An 18,828-nucleotide genomic window follows, 5' to 3' on the forward strand; every position below is an offset into this window, starting at 1 on the left:
ACCCACTGTGTTCAAAAATATATTTGCAGCTGGAATAACCTTCCTAAGCATAACTACTAAGTGTATATTAATTGAGTTTAATTATACACAATTAATGAACATTAAATTAACACCCACACAGATACAAACTGGGCTTCTTATGGTGCAGTGGTAATGCCTCTGCCTCTGAGCCAGGAGGCCCAAGCTCAAGTCCTATCTGATCCAGAAGTGGGTAATAACATCTCTAAATGGGTTTATTAAAGTAACAAACTGACACAAACTGGAACTGTTCCACACTGTAGGGATTCTACGGATTCTATGATTCTGTTGCTATTGGAGGCAAGAATCGTTACGCTTACAAACGTGTACATTTTGGCTCCAGTTTGATCCTTTACTAATTAGCTGTGTGCAAAATAATATGGTACCAGAAGTGGTTGACTGCAGGCTGAAAACGAAGCAAAACCACTGAGAAAAATTATAATCCTGGTGCCCAACGTAGAAAATAGCAGAGATTTTGCACTGTGAATTGACAGTGTCTGAATATATTCCAATATTCTCAGAATCTGAACATTATGACTAAAGGAAAAATATAAGTATATGGACAGGCATTATGCTCCTATCAAAAGGAAACAAAAGACAGATGCTCTTGTATTGCTTCCTACAAGAAGTAAAATCAGAAAGAAAGTAATTGTTGATGTAGATACCCAGCAATTGGATAATAATAGAAGTTTGGATCTTCTGCTAAAGTTCTTGGACAAAATCTGCAAAGACAGTGACGTATTAAACACTTACAAATTGTGGTGTGATCATACAGTCATTTATCTGAATTTTAACAGATGTTCTAAAAGATGAAAAAAATTCAATTCAGGCACTTCTAGGTTAGTGACGATGTTAAGGTGTCCTGTATGTTTATGTCACCTCTCAAATAGTTGTCAGGTTTTCAGAGAGAAAAACCTTACCTTAAGAAATTCTACGTAAACAGTTATTACCTTTAGCCATGATGGAACTATTGAGATATTCCTCAGTGGCACAAAGAATTGAAGAATACATTTTGTTACTAGATTTCAAAATAGTCCAACTGGATGCAGGCATAAATGCAATGGGAGGGTTAAAGATAGGAAGAATGAAGCTAAAAGTACCTTTAGCTCATTTGGCTATTAGAGCAACAATAAAAAAAACATGCACAAAGGAACTGTGAAGAGTTCCTGGAGAAGGCATTGCTTACAATGCAATGTTCTGTAAGAAATGAAGATTTATTCAAGTAGTTTTAAAAATGTTGGGCATGTTCTAACTTTATTTGAAAACAGAGGATAAAGTATATTCCCCAGTGTGGGTATTATATTTGAGATTATGAAATTTCAACAGAAATCCCTTAAAGAAGACCCCACAGAAGTAGTAAATATTAGCTGAAGATCAAATCTTCAGATTGCTTTCAGGAAATATAATAAAATTTTTCTGCATAATAATGAAGGAAAAAGAGAAGAGAAAACAAACAAAAGGAGTTCATTGCATTTTGTGATTGTGCGTCACTTTCAATCCACGTAATTAAAATGAATGACTCCACAGACAATTTGGGCTGAACTTCTCTTGGCAGAGAATTAGGAGAGCAAAAAGGGGCCATGAAATAACCTTGACAAGTAGGGTTAAAAGTAAGTGGATTAACTAGGGAGAAGGTAAAAACAATGACTGCAGATGCTGAAAATCAAATACTGGATTAGTGGTGCTGGAAGAGCACAGCAGTTCAGGCAGCATCCAACGAGCAGCGAAATCAACGTTTCGGGCAAAAGCCCTTCATCAGGAATAAAGGCAGTGAGCCTGAAGCATGGAGAGATAAGCTAGAGGAGGGTGGGGGTGGGGAGAGAGTAGCACAGAGTACAATGGGTGAGTGGGGGAGGAGATGAAGGTGATAGGTCAAGGAGGAGAGGGTGGAGTGAATAGGTGGAAAAGAAGATAGGCAGGTCGGACAAGTCAAGGAGTTAGTAACTGAGCTGCAAGTTTGAAACTAGGATGAGGTGGGGGAAGGGGAAATGAGGAAGCTGTTGAAGTCCACATTGATGTCCTGGGGTTGAAGTGTTCCGAGGCGGAAGATGAGGCGTTCTTCCTCCAGTCGTCTGGTGGTGAGGGAGCGGCGGTGAAGGAGGCCCAGGACCTCCATGTCCTCGGCAGAGTGGGAGGGGGAGTTGAAATGTTGGGCCACGGGGCGGTTTGGTTGATTGGTGCGGGTGTCTCGGAGATGTTCCCTAAAGCGCTCTGCTAGGAGGCGCCCAGTCTCCCCAATGTAGAGGAGACCACATCGGGAGCAACGAATACAATAAATGATATTGGTGGATGTGCAGGTGAAACTTTGATGGATGTGAAAGGCTCCTTTAGGGCCTTGGATAGAGGTGAGGGAGGAGGTGTGGGCACAGGTTTTAACTAGGGAGAAGGTCAGGCCACTCAAGGATAAAAGGAGGGCACTTGTGCTTGAAGGCAGAGGATATGGGAGAGATCCTAAATGAGGACTTTGCATCGGCATTCACCCAGTAGAAAGATATGGAGGATAGTGAGATTGGTGTGCAGCATGCTAATATGGCAGGGCATTTTGAACTCAAGAAAGAAGTGGTGTTGGGTTCTTGAAGAACATTATGATAAATCCCCAGGGCATGATGGTATCTACCCCAGGTTAATGAGAAAGGCAAGAGAGGGGATTGCTGTGGCCTTGACCAAGATTTTTGTATCCTTGCTAGCCACTGGAGGACTGGAGAGTAGTTAATGTTGTTCCTCAGTTCAAGAAGAGAAATAGGGATAATCCAGGAAACAATAGACCAGAGATTGGGATTGGGAAGCTAATGGAGACAACTCTTAGGGATAGGATTTACATGCATTTGGAAAAGCATGGCCTAATTAGGGAGAGTTAGCATGACATTGTGCAGGGCAGGTCATCACTAACTTAATTGAATTCTTCATAGAGGTGATGAAGATGATTGATGAGGGTACAGCAGTGGATGTTGTCTACATGGATTTTAGTAAGGCTTTCAACAAAGTCCTTCATGGTAGACTCATCTGGAAGATTAAAATGCATGGGATCCATGGTAACTTGGCTGCATGGATTCAGGATTGGCTTGCCCTTGGAAGACAGAGGGTAATGGTGGAAGGGTGATTTTCTGGTTGGAGGTCCATGACTAGTGGTACTCCACAGGAGATTGGTACTGGAATCTCTGCTGTTTGTGATATAAATATATATATATATATAAATGATTTTGATGAAAATATAGATGGGTGGGTTAGTAAGTTTGCATACGATACAAAGATCAAAGGAAAATGGATAGTATAGAAGGTTGTTAAAGGACACAGTGGGACATAGATCACTTGCAGATATGGGTGGAGAAATGGCAGATGGAGGTCAATCCAGCTAAGTGTAAGGTGCTGCACTTTATGAAATCAGATATTAAGGAAAAGTATACAGTTAATGCCAGGACCCTGAACAGAGGAATCTTGGGGTTCAAATCCATAGCTCCCTGAAATTGGTCACTCAAGTAGATAGGATGGTGAAGGAGGCATATGGCATGCTTGCCTTTATTGGTCAGGCAACTGAATACAACAGTCACCATGTCATGTCACTTTGCAACTTTATAAGACATTGGTTAGGCTGCACTTAGAATATTGCATTCAATTCTGGTCACCACATTACAGGAAGGAAGTGGAGGCTTTGGAGGGGGTGCAGAAGAGGTTTACTAGGATGCTGTCTGGATTAGAGGGACTAAGCTATACGGAAATACTACAAGAAGTCAGGTTGTCTTCTCTGGAACTGTGGAGGCTGAGGGGAGACTTGACAGAAGTCTATAAAATTATGAGATGCATAGATAGAATTGATGGTCAGAATCTTTTTCTTAAGAGTTGAAATGTCTAATACTAGGAGGCATGCACTAGGAGGGGAAAGTTCCAAGAAGATGTGAGGGGCAACTTGTTTTTCTTTTACACAGAGAATGGCAGGAGTCTGGAATACACTGCCAGGGAAGTGGAGACAGATACGTTAAGGACCCTTAAGGGATGTTTAGATCAGCACATGAATATACAAGGGATGGAGGGATATGGACCAAGGGCAGGCAGAAGGGATTGGTTTAATTTGCTACGATGCTGTACTGAAGAGCTGTACCTTACAGTTTCTGTACATTACAGTTCTATGTAAGATTAGTACAAAAGAAAATGTGAATTTTGGTGTAACAGCTATTTCAGTATGTTCCAGGAAATCCCAGCTCAAATATTTTATTGTGCATCTTAAACCAATCTAGTTTCCATTAGTGGAATATTTTTAGTCTAGATGTGCACTAATTTATAATCTACAAAGTAATTTGTGACGATAAACTTGTAAACAAACCTATTTGTATCTTGACTGTGATAAAATAACAAAGAAAAGAATACACAAATACTAAAAATTAATTGGAATAATGGACACAAGATGACTTTAATACATCTTTTTGTGTGCTCAGGTTATTGGTTTCTCAAGTCTATCCCAAGAGAACCTACTTCAAAATGAGTAATTCAATTCTCCTGAAAGAGTAATAACTCACTGTCTTCATGATTGTTATATTTAGAGGCAACAATGTCCTTTAAACACTGCAATTAGATGAAGGCTGTTTAAAACAAACTTTTCTTTCCAACTTTTATACAATTAACATGTGTATCTACTTTTAGTTGTGTGAGGGGAGAACATGGCTCAGGGTAGGAAAATGATGAACAATGCAAGACTATTTATTGCATGAACCCAGTTTAAGGCATTTGATGCTCAGATCTCCAACTTGTTGTCACATATTTGTGGGCCTTTTCTCTGTGCTTTTCTTTAAAAGCTGACTTAAAAACAATTCTAAATAGGGAGACAATGGTCATGTTTAAATAGGAAGTCAAGATCTTTTATTTGGTTTCATGAATAGATAAAAATGACAGGTTATTCTTCATGTCAAAGATTTTATGATCAGTTAGCAAGGGATGAATTAGTTCCCCTTTTTTAAAGCTAAGTTGGCTGCAAAAATATTATAGTTTTTTTTAATAAGCAGCTTTATCCAATTAAAATATAATTCACTAGTTGACCAGAATCAAATAGGAAGACAGTGACATGGTCTTATTGAGTTCAAAAAAGATCACTTTCATTACTTAATAACTACAAAGTAATAAAATGCAACATCTAACATACACACACACCTGCACACAAAACCCAAAGTTTAATAATGGAACTGTCAAGCATAAATATGACAATGAAAATTTGGCTTTCTTCTTTAACAGTGTCCTTACAGTCTTCAGATATTAGATTTAACATGATATCACAGTTGTTTAATTGATGTCTTGTATCTTCAAGCTTGGTAATGTGTAAATTACTTTAATGCCAATATATGAAACATGCATAGGGGTTTAAATCAAACCAGAAATATAGACTTGAGTGATTAAATGATACTTGGATGAAATGGTGATTTTAATTCATTTTAGTTTGTTAAGTGATGGTTTCATAAAAATCACTCAATTACGTTGGTTCCATCTTAAGTCAGTTTCAAACCAATTTAGTTCATTAAAGGTCCCAGGTAATAAAAAGTTGATGGATGTCTACCATACCAAAGTTCAACAAAAAGTAAGAAAAATGTACTCCTTTGAAACAGAAGCACACACGTCTGTATTTTTTCTGGTAAAGAACCTATGCAATGAACACAAATCTAATGAAGGATTTAAGTGGTGAGAACATTTTTTTTTGTAAATTTATGATGAGACTGTTCATGAGGTTCCAAACAATAATGTCAAATAAAAAGGTTTTGGCTTCATAGTATTGATGAGATTTGTGCAGAGACTGAAACAAAATAAATGTCATTTTAAAATGCAAAATAGGTAAATATAGTTATGCTTTGAATTTCATTATGAATAAGTGCTCAAGTTAGTTTTTAGTCCAGATTTGATGTTATCTTCAACAGAGAACAATAGAACAAGTAAATTTTGTGGACCGAAGGGACACACAATAGACTAGTTGAGAAGGTAAATTGCCAAGTCTGACACTTTAAAATGCAAGGTTTTGCTGTAGGATTCAATGTGGAATAAAATCCCAAGGTGCTTCACAGAAAAGCATGCCAGATTGGTCTGCAATAAATCAGACCAGAACAAAACCAAAAGCTTAGTGGACCAACATTTCAGACTGTTAAATGAAGCAAAAGTATCAATTTAAAAATAAATATTAAATGTGATTGAATTTTCAGCAATGGTGACACAGCACAAATGAAAATTCTGCACAAATGCTACAGCTTGCTTCTGGGATATCAAAATCTCAATAAGTGAAAATAGTTGTTAAATCATCCTTCTGTAAGGAATTCTGCATATTGTAATTTTGCTCATTTTCAATACAACTTTTGGATTTCCAATACAACAGTAAATATTTTTGGAATTATCACATTGGTTCCACAGAAATATTGCAGATATCACCAACATATGCTGGGTATTTTGTCCAACTTTCTATTCTTCAGAGGTAAGCACCTTTTTATGACAATTATGCCACATTCACATTATGTTAAGGTTCAAGTTAAAGTTGAGTTTTTTAACATGTGGTTTCTGATTGATGCCACTAACATGAGCAAAAGAGTGGCAAATTGATTGTGCATTCATATAAATTGAATATATAACAGTCTGCGTAATGAAAACAAGTTTGCAGTCACTTAGATCTTCCTTCAAGTTGCAATGAGATTACTCAGAGAAATAACTTCAACTAAAACAGCTGGACACTGCAACCAAATTTCAAATCAGTTCTGAGGAAGGGTCACACTACCCAAAATATTAATTCTGATTTTTCCCCACAGATGCTGCTAGACCTGCTGAGCTTTTCCAGCAATCCCTATTTTTGTTTCAAACCAGTTTCCTGCTCCAAAATATGGCAGAGAAAGAAGCATTTTTAAACAAGACCCTAATCTAGATTCTCGTCCTTCCTCAAGAGGCAATCCTCTCATTCCAGGTACAGTATTAGTTTAGTAAACCTTCTCTGAACCAGTTTCAATGCACTAACATCCGTCCAAATGTACAGTGACCAGTATTGTACACAGTCCTCCAGATACAACATCACCAATGCCCTATATGACTGAAGCATAATCTCCTTCGTCCTGCATTTACTTCTGTTTGCAATAAAACCTGGCAATCTATCAGCTTTCCTGATGACACATTGTAACTATTCACTAAACTTTCATGATTCATGCACAGGACATCCAAATCTCTCTGCATTTTAGAACTCTGCAACCTCTCATCATTTAGATGATATACTTTTTTATTCTTTCTGCCAAAAAGGACGATTTCACACTTTCCTACATTGCCCTTGATTTGCCAGATCTTCACAACTCACCTTCCTACCTATCTTTATCATCAGCAGATATCTTCTTTCTCTTCATCCAAATCATTTATTTAAATTGTGAAGAGTTGAGGCCCTCGTGCCAACCACTGTGATACAACACTCATGACATCCTGCCAGCCTGAAAAAGACCCATTATTCCTACTTCCTGTTAGCCAAGAGATTTTATTTTCTGCAATAACCTATGATGTGGCAATTTATCAAAATGCCTTTGTAAATCTAAGTACAAAACATCCACTGGTTTCCTTTCATCTATAGCACAAGTCAATTCTTCAAAGAACTCTATAAATTAATTAAATATGATTTCCTTTTGATAAAACACAAGGAAAAACAATGTTGTCTCTGCCCAATTACCTCAAAGTTATCCAAGTGTCCAATTGTAAGTTTTTTAATAATGGCTTCTAACACTTTCTCCAAGACAGATGTTAAGCTAACTGGCCTGTAGTTTCCTGCTTCCTGCCTTGCCTCCCCTGAACCCCTGTCCTCTAACTTCTGCATGAAAGAGTTACATTAGCAAGTTTCCCATCTAAAGGAACCTTCCCTGATCTAATGTGTTTTTTTGAAAATAAACTGGGATAACACCTATCTCATTGATTACTCCTTTAAGATCTTTGATTGAAATCCATCAGGCCCTGGGGATTTGTTAGTTCCAGCAATTTTAACAGTACTAATTCCCTGGTAATTATAATTTTGAGTTCCTCCATACCTTTCAATTACTGATTTACAGCTATGCGGAGAGGCTGAATAGGCTGGGTCAGTTTTCCCAGGGGCACTGGAGGCTGAGGGGTGACCTTATAAAGGTTTATAAAATCACGAAGAGATTAGATTGAATTGGACTTACAATAATGAGTCTTTTCCAGATGCGACTTGTATCTTCTGACAAAAATATTTGTTCAATCATCTGCCATCTTCTTATTCTCCGAATCTGATTCCCCAGACTCATTTCTTATAGAACCCATGCCTACTTTAATGCTCATCTTTTGTAAATATCTGTAGAAACTTTTCCTTTAGAGTCATAGACATGTACAGCATTGAAACAGACCCCGCGGTCCAACTCATCCATGCCAACCAGATATCCTAAACTGATCTACTCTCATTTGCCAGAATTTGGCCCATATCCCTCTAAACCCTTCCTATTCAGATACCCATTCAGATGCCTTTTTGTCAGAGAAATTGAGTCCAATGAATAAGAGACCACAAACGAGGATGGCGGTGAAATTGACAAGCAGTTTAATTAAACCAAGTGATATTGCAGAAGAGAAATTGACCTGGCTGACACAGAACTGATTCTCTGCACAGATGGCTAGAATGCTCTTTCCAGAACAGAAGGTGCAAGCATGCTTTATAGGGGAACAACACAAAGGTGATAATTGTAAAGTAGTTACAGTACAATGGTGAAAATTGTAAAGAGATTAAAACAAGAAAAACTGAATGGAAGTTAATCAGGCATCCTGCAGTAGCAATTCATTTGTAACTGACACAGGAGATTCCACCAATCACTGGGTGGGTGAGAATGTCTTCTAGAGGATTCTTCATTGTATTTCCCGTCTGCATGTGTATGTGTCATTGTCTCTTCTCCTGGCATTGAGGTGTGTCCATTGTGTTCCTCCTGCGAGCGAAGTCCTCCAGGGTTTCTCGGACTGCCTCTTTGTTTCTGCGGTATCGGTTTCAATGGGAAAGGAGCCTGCCCTTACAGTGTTGCGACTGCAGTACTAATCTGGGCTGGGAGCTGATTATGAAAACTGTTTTAGGAAGTGTATTCTCTGGTCTGGGAGTAATGTGGCCATGTCTGGTTTCTATGTTAACCTGTTTGGCCAAGACTGGGGCACTCTGGGTAGTTTCGGTCTATGTTTTGCAGGCCAGCTTCTGTGTTTATGTGGCCATGCTGTGGGTAAGCAGGGTGGCAGATCTTTTTCCCACACTTTTAAATATTGTAATTGTACCAGCCTCCACCACTTTTTCTGTAGAGACACCACTCTCTGTGTGAAAAAGTTGCCCCTTAGATCCCTTTGAAATCTTTCCCCTCTCACCTTGAACCTATGCCCTCTAGTTTTGGATTCTACCAACCTGGGAAAAGCCCTATTTATTCAATCTAATCTCTTCATGATTTTATAAACCTTTATAAGGTCATCCCTCAGCCTCCAATGCCCCTGGGAAAACAGCCCCAGCCTATTCAGCCTCTCTGTATAGCTTAAACCCTCCAACCCTGGCAACATCCTTGTAAATCTTTCTTGAACCCTTTCAAGTTTCACAACATGCTTCTGATAGGAGGAAGACCAGAATTGCAGACAGTATTCTAAAAGTAGCCTAATTAATGTCCTGTACAGCCGCTACATGACCTCCCAACTCTTACACTCAATACTGTGATCAAGAAAGGAAAGCATACCAAACACCTTCTTCACTATCTTATCTACCTGTGACTCTACTTTCAAGGAACTATGAACCGACACTTCAAGGTCTTTTTGTTCAGCAGCACTCTCCAGGACCTTCCCATTAAGTGTATAAGTCCTGCTTTGATTTGCCTTTCCAAAATGCAGCACCTCATATTTATCTAAATTAAACTCCACCTACCACTCCTCAGCTCATTGGCCCATCTGATCAAGTTCCAGTTGTAATCTGAGGTAACCTTCTTCACTGTCCATTGCATCTCCAATTTGGTGTCATCTGTGAACTTATAACTCTACCTCCAAAGTTTGCATCTATATCATTTGTACAAAAAGCAGTGGACCCAGCACCGATCCTTGTGGCACCCCACTGGCTACAGGCCTCCAGTCTTCTACCTTTGAGCCAGTTCTGTATCTAAATGGCTAGTTCTCCCTGTATTCCATGAGAACTAACCTTGCTACATTAACATCTCAGAGGTGGAACGAGTAGAGAGTGTCAAGTTCCTGGGAGTGGTCATCTACAACAAGTTTTCTTGGACTCTTCATGTGGACGCATTGGTTACAAAGGCCCAACAATGTTTCTTCTTCCTCGGGCAGCTGAGAATATTTGGCATGACGACGAATACCCTTACCAACTTATATAGGTGCGCCAATGAGAGCATCCTGTCTAGATGTATCACTACCTAGTATGGCAACTGTACCATTCAAGATCGGAGACGGTTACAGAGAGTGGTGAACTCAGCATGAACAAGCACAAAGGCCAACCTCCCATCTACAGAATCCATCCAACAGGCCTGCTGTCAAGGAAAGGCCACCAGCATTCTCAGAGATCCATCCCACTCTAGCAATGCTTTTCTACAATCTCTACCATCGGGGAGAAGGTACAGAAGCCTGAACACGCACACCAGCCAGTTTCAAAACAGTTTCTACCCTACTGTTATTAGAATATTGAATGGACTCACAAACTCTTAGCATCCACCTGTACCTGTGTTTTTGTTTTGTCACTGCTCACCTATTATTTACTATCTATGATACTTAACTACATGATCTGCCTGCATTGCTTGCAAGACAAAGCTTTTCACTGGGCCTTGGTACAGATGGCAATAAATTCAATTCAGTCGACCATGAAGAACCTTGTCGAATGCCTCACTGTAGTCCATATAGATCGTATTCACTGTTCTGTCCTTATTAATCCCCTTCATGACTTCAAAGATCTCAAATAAGTTCGTGACACTTGATTTCCCACACACAAAGCCATGCTGACTGTCCCTAATCAGTCCTTGCCCTTCGAAATACATGTAAATCCTGTCCCTCAGGATTCCCTCCAACAACTTGCCCACTGGTCTATAGTTCCCTGACTTTTCCTTACCACCTTTCTTAAATAGTGGCACCACGTTAGCCAACCTCCAGTCTTCCGACACCTCACCTGTGACTTTCGATGATACAAATATCTCAGCAAGGAGTCCAACAATCATTTCCCTAGTTTCCCATAGAGTTCTAAGGTACAGCTGAGCAGGCCCTGTGGATTTATTCACTTTTATGCAATTCAAGACATCAGTATCTTCTCCTCTGCAATATGGACATTTTTCAAGATTTCACCACCTATTGGGTGGCACGATGGCTCAGTGGTTAGCACTGCTGCCTCACAGCACCAGGGACGCAGGTGTGATTCCACCCTGGGACAGTATCTGTGTGGGTTTGCTCCGGTTTCCTCCAACAAATCAAAGATGCGCAGGTCAGGTGAATTGGCCATGCTAAATTGCCCAGTGTTAGGTGCATTACTCAGGGTTAAATGTAGGGGAATGGATCTAGGTGGGTTACTCTTCGAAGGATTAGGTGGGCCAAATGGCCTGTTTCCACACTGTAGGGAATCTAATCTAATTTCCCCACATTGGATATCTTCCATAGCCTCCTCCACAGTAAACACTGATGCAAAATGCTTGTTTAGAATCTCTCCCATCTCCTGCGGCTCCATACATAGGCTGCCTTGCTGATCTTTAAGGGGACCTATTCTCTCCAGAGTTACCCTTTTGTCCTTAAATGTATTTACAAAATCCCTCTGGATTCCCCTTAACCTTATTTGCCAAAGCTATCTCTTGTCCTTGTTTTGCCCTCCTGATTTCCGTCTTAAGTATATTCCTACAGCCTTTATATTCTTCTATGGATTCACTCGATCGCTCCTGTCTGTATCTGATATATGCTTCCCTCATTTTCTTAACCAAAACCTCAAATTTCTCAAGTCATCCTGCATTCCGTACACCTACCAGCCTTGCCTTTCACCTTAGTAGGAAGACACTGTCTCTGAACTCATGTTTTTCATTTTTGAAGGCTCCCCATTTTCGAGCCGTCCCTTTATCTGTGAACATCTGTCTCCAATCAGTTTTTGAAAGTTCTTGCCTAATACCATCAAAATTGTCCATCTTCCAATTTAGAACTTTAACCTTTTAAATACGGTCTATCCTTTTCCATCACTACTTTAAACTAAAAATGATAGCCGCTGGCCCCAAAGTGCTTCCTAACTGACACCTCAGTGATCTGCCCTGCCTTATTTCCCAAGAATAGGTCAAGTTTTGCAGCTTCTAGAGTAGGTACATCCACATCCTGAATCAGAAAATTGTCTTGTACACACTTTACAAATTCCTCTCCACCTAAATCCTTAACACTATGGCAGTCGCAGTCTATGTTTGGAAAGTTAAAATCCCCTACCATAACCACCCTATTATTCTTAAAGATAACTGAAATCTCATTTCAGATTTGTTTTTCAATTTCCTGCTGACTGTTGGAGAGGTCTATAATACAATCACAATAAGGTGATCATCCCTTTCTTATTTCTCAGTTTCCACCCAAATAACTTGGTTGGATGTATTTCCGGGATTATCCTCCCTCAGTGCAGTGGTAATGCTATCTCTTATCAAAAATGCCACTCCCTCTCCTCTCTTGCCTCCCTCTCTATCCTTCCTGTAGCATCTGTATCCTGGAACATTAAGCTGCCAGTCCTGTCCATCCCTGAGCCATGTTTCTGTAATTGCTATGATATCCCAGTCCCATGTTCCTAGCCATGCCCTGAGTTCATCTGCCTTCCCTATTAAGCCTCTTGCATTGAAATAAATGCAGTTTAATACATCAGTCCTACCTTGTTCTCTGCCTTGATCCTACTTGCCCTGACTGTTTGACTCACTCCTTTTCCCAACTGTACCAGTGTCAGATTGATCTCTTTTCTTGTTTTTTTCTCTGGGTCCCACCTCCCCATCTTACCAATTTAAATCCTCCCCAGCAGCTCTAGCAAAACTCCCTGCCAGTATATTAGACCCCTTCCAATTCAGGTCCTTCTTGTATAGGTCACTTCTACCTCAGAAGAGATCCCAATGATCCAAAAATGTGAATCCCTCTCTCATACACCAGTTCCTCAGCCACTCATTCACTGCTCTATCCTCTTATTCCTACCCTCACTACCCCGTAGCACAGGAGGTAATCCAGATATTATTATCCTCGAGTACCTCCTTTTTAAATTCCGGCCAACTTTCTTAATTCTCCCTTCAGAATCCCATCCTTTTCCCTTCCTCTGTTGTTAGTTCCAATTTGTACAATGACCTCCTGCTGGCCCTCTCCCCTTTGAGAACATTCTGCACCCTCTCTGAGATATCCTTGATCTTGGCACCAGGGAGGCAACACAAAATACTGATTTTTCGCTGCTGGTCACATCTGTCTGTGCTTCTGACTAGAGAGTCCCCTATCACAATCCATCGCTTGGAACTTGACATACTCTTCATAACACTAGAGCCATTCTCAGTACCAGAAACTTGGCTGTTCATGCTACATTCCCCTGAGGGCCCATCATCCCCTGTATTTTCCAAAACAGCATACCTCTTTCAGATGGGGATAGACACAGGAGACTCCTGCACTATCTGTCTACTACCCCTCCTAGCTTTCCTGGAGTTAACCTATCTATGTGACTGTATGTGCATTTTTTCTCCCTTCCTATAACTACCATCCATCACATCCCCTTGCTCTTGTGAATTCCTCAGTGCCTCTGTCACTCCAATTGATCCATTCGACCTGATAGGATTCACAATCAAAGACTCTTCTTGCAGACATCATCATCAGTAACATGAAAACTCTTCCTACACTCCCACATCCAACAGGAAGAGCACATCACTGGCCATCTTTGCTCCTTCACAAACCACAGACCCAGAAAATAGCAATGTCTTCTTGCTATATAAAAATATGTTCTAGGCTAACTTAATACTTATGGTTTATATTTTTTAAATTTAATCAAGAAAAAGATCTCAATAAAACACATAAAAAAGAAAGAACCCACTCTCTCATTACTACAAGGTTACACATAAAAACTATGCACTTATCTGTTCCTGTGCTGTGAGCTCTCCCACACAGCTTCCTCCAAGGTTACCTGTGAACGTCACTGTTTGTTAATTTTTCCTAGGTGCACTCCGATGTCCAGAGATACAGCAAAGGCAGTAACTATGCAGATTCACTGCTGTGTCTTCTATTTTGAGTTTGATTTGACCTTGACTTTTTCAGTTAGCCTTGGAAGACGGATCCATTCCTTTCAATTTTTCTTATTTTCTTAATGTATTGATTCTCCCCCTTCTGTAATATCCCCTTAAATGTTTGCTACTGCATTTCTATTGACCTCTTCCTTTCCCTAAATTGTCAGTTCACTTTCAATAGCTTTGCTTTCATGCCTTAACAATTGGCCTTGTCTAAGTTCAAAACCACAGTCTTTGATCCACACTTACCTCCCTTAAGCAATATATAAATTTCAATCATGCACTGATCACAGCTGCCCATGGGTGTCTTCACTATGAGGTTCATAGTCAATCCCATTTCATTGATCATAACCAGGTCCTAATATGGTCTGATTGGTGTCAGAAATTATTCCAGAAATGTTCAAGGAATGCCTCATCAAGACTACTTTTCTCATCTGATTTTCCCACTCTGTGTGTAGGTTAAAAGCTTCAATGATAATTATTATAGCCTTTTGACAAGCTCCTAGTCATACTCCCCTATTACCCTGTCTTACCATGTGGTTATTTCTGGGGGCCTGGATACAACTCCCACAAGTGACCTCTTGTCTTTGTCATTCCTCAACCCCACACAGACTACTTCTATATCACATTCTTGATTAAGGGCTTTTGCCCGAAACGTCGATTTCGAAGCTACTTGGATGCTGTCTGAACTGCTGTGCTCTTCCAGCACCACTAATCCAGAATCTGGTTTCCAGCATCTGCAGTCATTGTTTTTACCTCGTTACTTATATATCATAGCTACCTGAAGTTAGGTCACTACTCTCTATTCATTGTTAATAAACACAACCATTCCTCCATCACTTTTTTACACCCCACTACTTCCTAAATGTCACATACCCTTCAATATTCTGGTCCCAATCTATGTTATCCTGCAATCATGTCTTGGTTATGGATACTAGACAGTAGTAATTTATCTCAATTTGTACTCCTGGTTCATCTGTTTTGTTTGAATGCTATTATGCCTTAGGTTTTGTCCTTTGATAATTTTTGGAACTATTAGTCTTCTGTTGATTTGCTCTTAGATCTGCACTCTCTCTCCCTTCCTGTTCTTTGTCTGTTTAACAATTCCCATAGTAATTCTTTCTTCTTTCACATTTTCCCCACACTGATTTACCACAATCTTTGAAATTTGAGTCAATATTTCCAATAAAGGGTTACTGGACTCAAAACGTTAACTCTGTTTCTCTCTCTGCAGGTACTGCTAGACTTACTGACTTTCTCCAGCACTTTCTGTTTGTGCTTCTGCAGTTCTTTGTTTTTGTTCCCATATTGGGGCCCTTGTCCCCATTGCTTAGTTTAAAACCTGCTCTACTTCCCTTGTTACGTGATTCACAAGAACACCAGCCCCATTACAATTCAGGTGTAGATTATCCCAAAAGGTACAGATCACACTGACCCAGTGTTATGGACTAGGCCAAACCACTCAAAACATTCTTAAGCAAGCAGCCAGACCATAACTGTGTAATTTTTTTCAGTAAGTGTACAGTGGGTTGACAACTAGGTTTTAAAGCAGACAAAGATTTATTCATAAAATTACACAAGGAAACACAAAGAACAGAATATAGAACGCCTACAGAACTCAGTCTATCCAAACTAGACTTAATTATGCTGTTCCAAATACACACAACAGTCCCAATAAGCAAACCCCTTAAAACACAGTAAAAATGGAACAATAGGTGAAAGTTAGACAGGCAGAAGAAGAGAGTTTAACTTTTCTTCACACAGTCCACAGCTGAACTCCTCACTTAACTTCAGTTTTCAGGACTGACCACTCCCCTTTTCATTATACAGGTCACTTCTAAACATAAAAGTTTTGGCCTAAAGTCTCATCTGTTTATGTATAAACAAAAAGACCTTTCAATGCCCTTTTATCTCTGTACCAAACCCAGCCATTTCACAGCCCGGAGTGTTTTATGACCTCTCTGAAAAAAATAAAGGACACAGTATCCTTGAGAAAAGGAACAGCTTTTAGAAAAAAAGGACCAGCTTTGTGACACATCCCTCTTAAAAATTTAACCATCAATATAAAAAGATGGATTCATTTTTAAAACCCTTCAAAAACAAACTGGTTAGGAGTCTAAAACTCGCATATACACTATACTAACTGTACACATGCAAACATGTACAACCACATGTGAATTTAGGCCGTGGCACACTTGCCACCGAAAGCCTCCGTATCGCATTCGAGTCTCGATAACACATCGACAATCACTTTTTCACAATCTGCCACATGCACAATTGTCAAACTGAATGGCTGCAACATCATGCTCCATCGAAACAGTCTGGCACTTTTGTCCTTAAATTTTTCCACAAATGTCAATGGGTTATGATCAGTGTATATGATTGTCTCAGATGCATTGCTGGTAATATAAACACTGAAATGTTGTAATGCCAACACCAAGCTCAAAGACTCTTTCTCTACCAATGAATATTTCTGTTGATGAACATTCAACTTCCTGGAAAAATACCCGATGGGTCTTTCTATTCCCTCATCATCTTCCTGCAGGAGCACTGCACCAACGCCTACATCACAGGCATTGATAGCTTCGTGTAATTAGGTGTGGCTAATACTGGGGCAATGGGTTAACACAGTTGGCTGTCCACTGAAACCTCTTGCCCTTTTTTTAACAATTCAGTGAGTGAAGCAGCCATACTGCTAAAATTTAGCACAAACATTGAGTAAAATCCACTCAATCCCAGGAACCATAGTTCTGTTTCTTTCTTCAACAGTAGGGGAAATTCCCCAATTACTTTCGTTTTTGCATCCTGTGGGACCATTTGTCTGTGTCCAATAACATGGCCCAGGAAGGTGACTTGAGCTTTGGCAAATTCACTTTTAGCTAGATTTACCACCAAGCCTCCCTTCCACAGTCAATTGAACAAGTCCGATAAATGCTGTAAATGTTCCTTCCATGAGTGACTAAAATTACCAGATCATCAATGTAAACAACATAGTTGGGTAATCTAGCAATGACCTTATTAGTCAATCTCTGAAATGTGGCCAGAGTGTTTTTCATACCAAATGGCATGATTTTTATATGATATAGTCTATTTGGCATAATGAAAGTTGAAATTGCCTTTGCTCTCTCTGACAGAGGTATCTGCCAGTAGCCTCTGAGTAAGTCCAACTCAGAAATGTAAGTTGCTTGTCCCACCTTTTCGACACAGTCCTCCAACCATGGAATTGGACATGCATCAGTCTTTGTAACGGCACTGACTTTGCCATAGTCCACACATAACCGTTGGGTACTAGCTGGCTTTGGCACCATGACTATGGGTGAGCTCCAGTCACTGTAACTCACTTCGATTATGCCATCTTGGAGCATGCACTCTATCTCCTTCTGAATTTGTGCCAACTTTAGATGTTTGTGTCTATAAGGATTTGCTTAATCGAAACAGCATCTCCTATATCTACGTTATGCACAATTAGGTTAGTACTTCCCTGTTCATTTATGCATATCTCCCCATCTGATTAAAAATAACTCTTTCAGGTCACTTTGATTTTCTTGTGAAGGTAACTCAATAATTTATCCCAATTTTTGACAAGTTCCTCTTTGTCCAATTTGATTTGAGGAATGTCCAATTCAGAATCCTCTAAACCTGGTTATTCGTTCTGTGCTGTAGTTATTAACACCTTCTCCTCTTGCTTTCCTTCCCTGCCAAAATACCCTTTGAGCATATTCACATGACACACTCTGAGATTTCTTCCTGTCTGGAGTCCTTATCAAGTAGTTCACCTCACTCAATTTCCTCTTGATTTGATATGGTCTACTTAACTGGCTTTAAGAGGGTGTCCTGTTAGTGGAAGTAACACTTACCTTATCCTCAATTGCAAAATTGCAAATTTTGTGATTTCTTGACCGCTTCCCATTTCATTGTATGCTGTGATACTTTTAAATGCTGTCGACCCAACTCTCTAGCTCTATTTAATCGATCTCTAAAGTTTGACACATAGTCCAAATGGGTGGTCTCTGAATTCAGACTTACTCATTTCTCCTTAATCAATTTTAACAGTCCTCTTACTTCATGCCCAAAAATTAAGTCAAATGGACTGAATTTTGTTGATTCATTTGTTGCATCTCTAATTGTAAAAAGTACAAACGGAACTCCCTTATCCCAATCATCTAGATAATCTTGACAATAAGCCCTCAACATGGTCTTTAGTGTTTTATGCCACCTTTCTAGCGCTCCCTGCAATTCTGGATGGTACGCAGTAGAGTTGAATTGCTTTATTCCCAAGCTATCCATAACCTCCTTGAATAGGTTGGATGTGAAGTTTGATCCTTGCTCAGACTGGGTCTTTATCAGCAATCTTTATCTAGTAAACAAATTGAGTAATTCTTCTACAATCCTTTTTGCTGTGATAATGCGTAACGGTACTGGGTCTGGAAATCTAGACGACACATCCATTCTTGTTAATAAATACTTATTCCCACTTTTTGTTTGAGGTAGGGAACCTACACAATCAATCAAGGCTCTTATGAAAGGTTCCTCAAAAGCTGGAATATGTATTAAAAGGTGCAAGTTTTATTATGGCCTGTAATTAGCTGACATGTGTGACATGTCTGGCAAA

The 18,828-nt window shown here is 39.7% G+C and overlaps 1 protein-coding gene across 10 annotated transcripts in view; it reads right to left on the reverse strand.

Moving 5' to 3' along the window:
- Positions 1-18,828, reverse strand: part of nckap5l (NCK-associated protein 5-like) — a 753,060-nt gene that overhangs the window by 197,269 nt on the left and 536,963 nt on the right. The gene's annotated exons all lie outside the window — the stretch shown is intronic.

This window comes from Chiloscyllium punctatum, chromosome 10 (genome assembly GCF_047496795.1).
Source record: "Chiloscyllium punctatum isolate Juve2018m chromosome 10, sChiPun1.3, whole genome shotgun sequence".
NCBI lineage: Eukaryota > Metazoa > Chordata > Chondrichthyes > Orectolobiformes > Hemiscylliidae > Chiloscyllium > Chiloscyllium punctatum.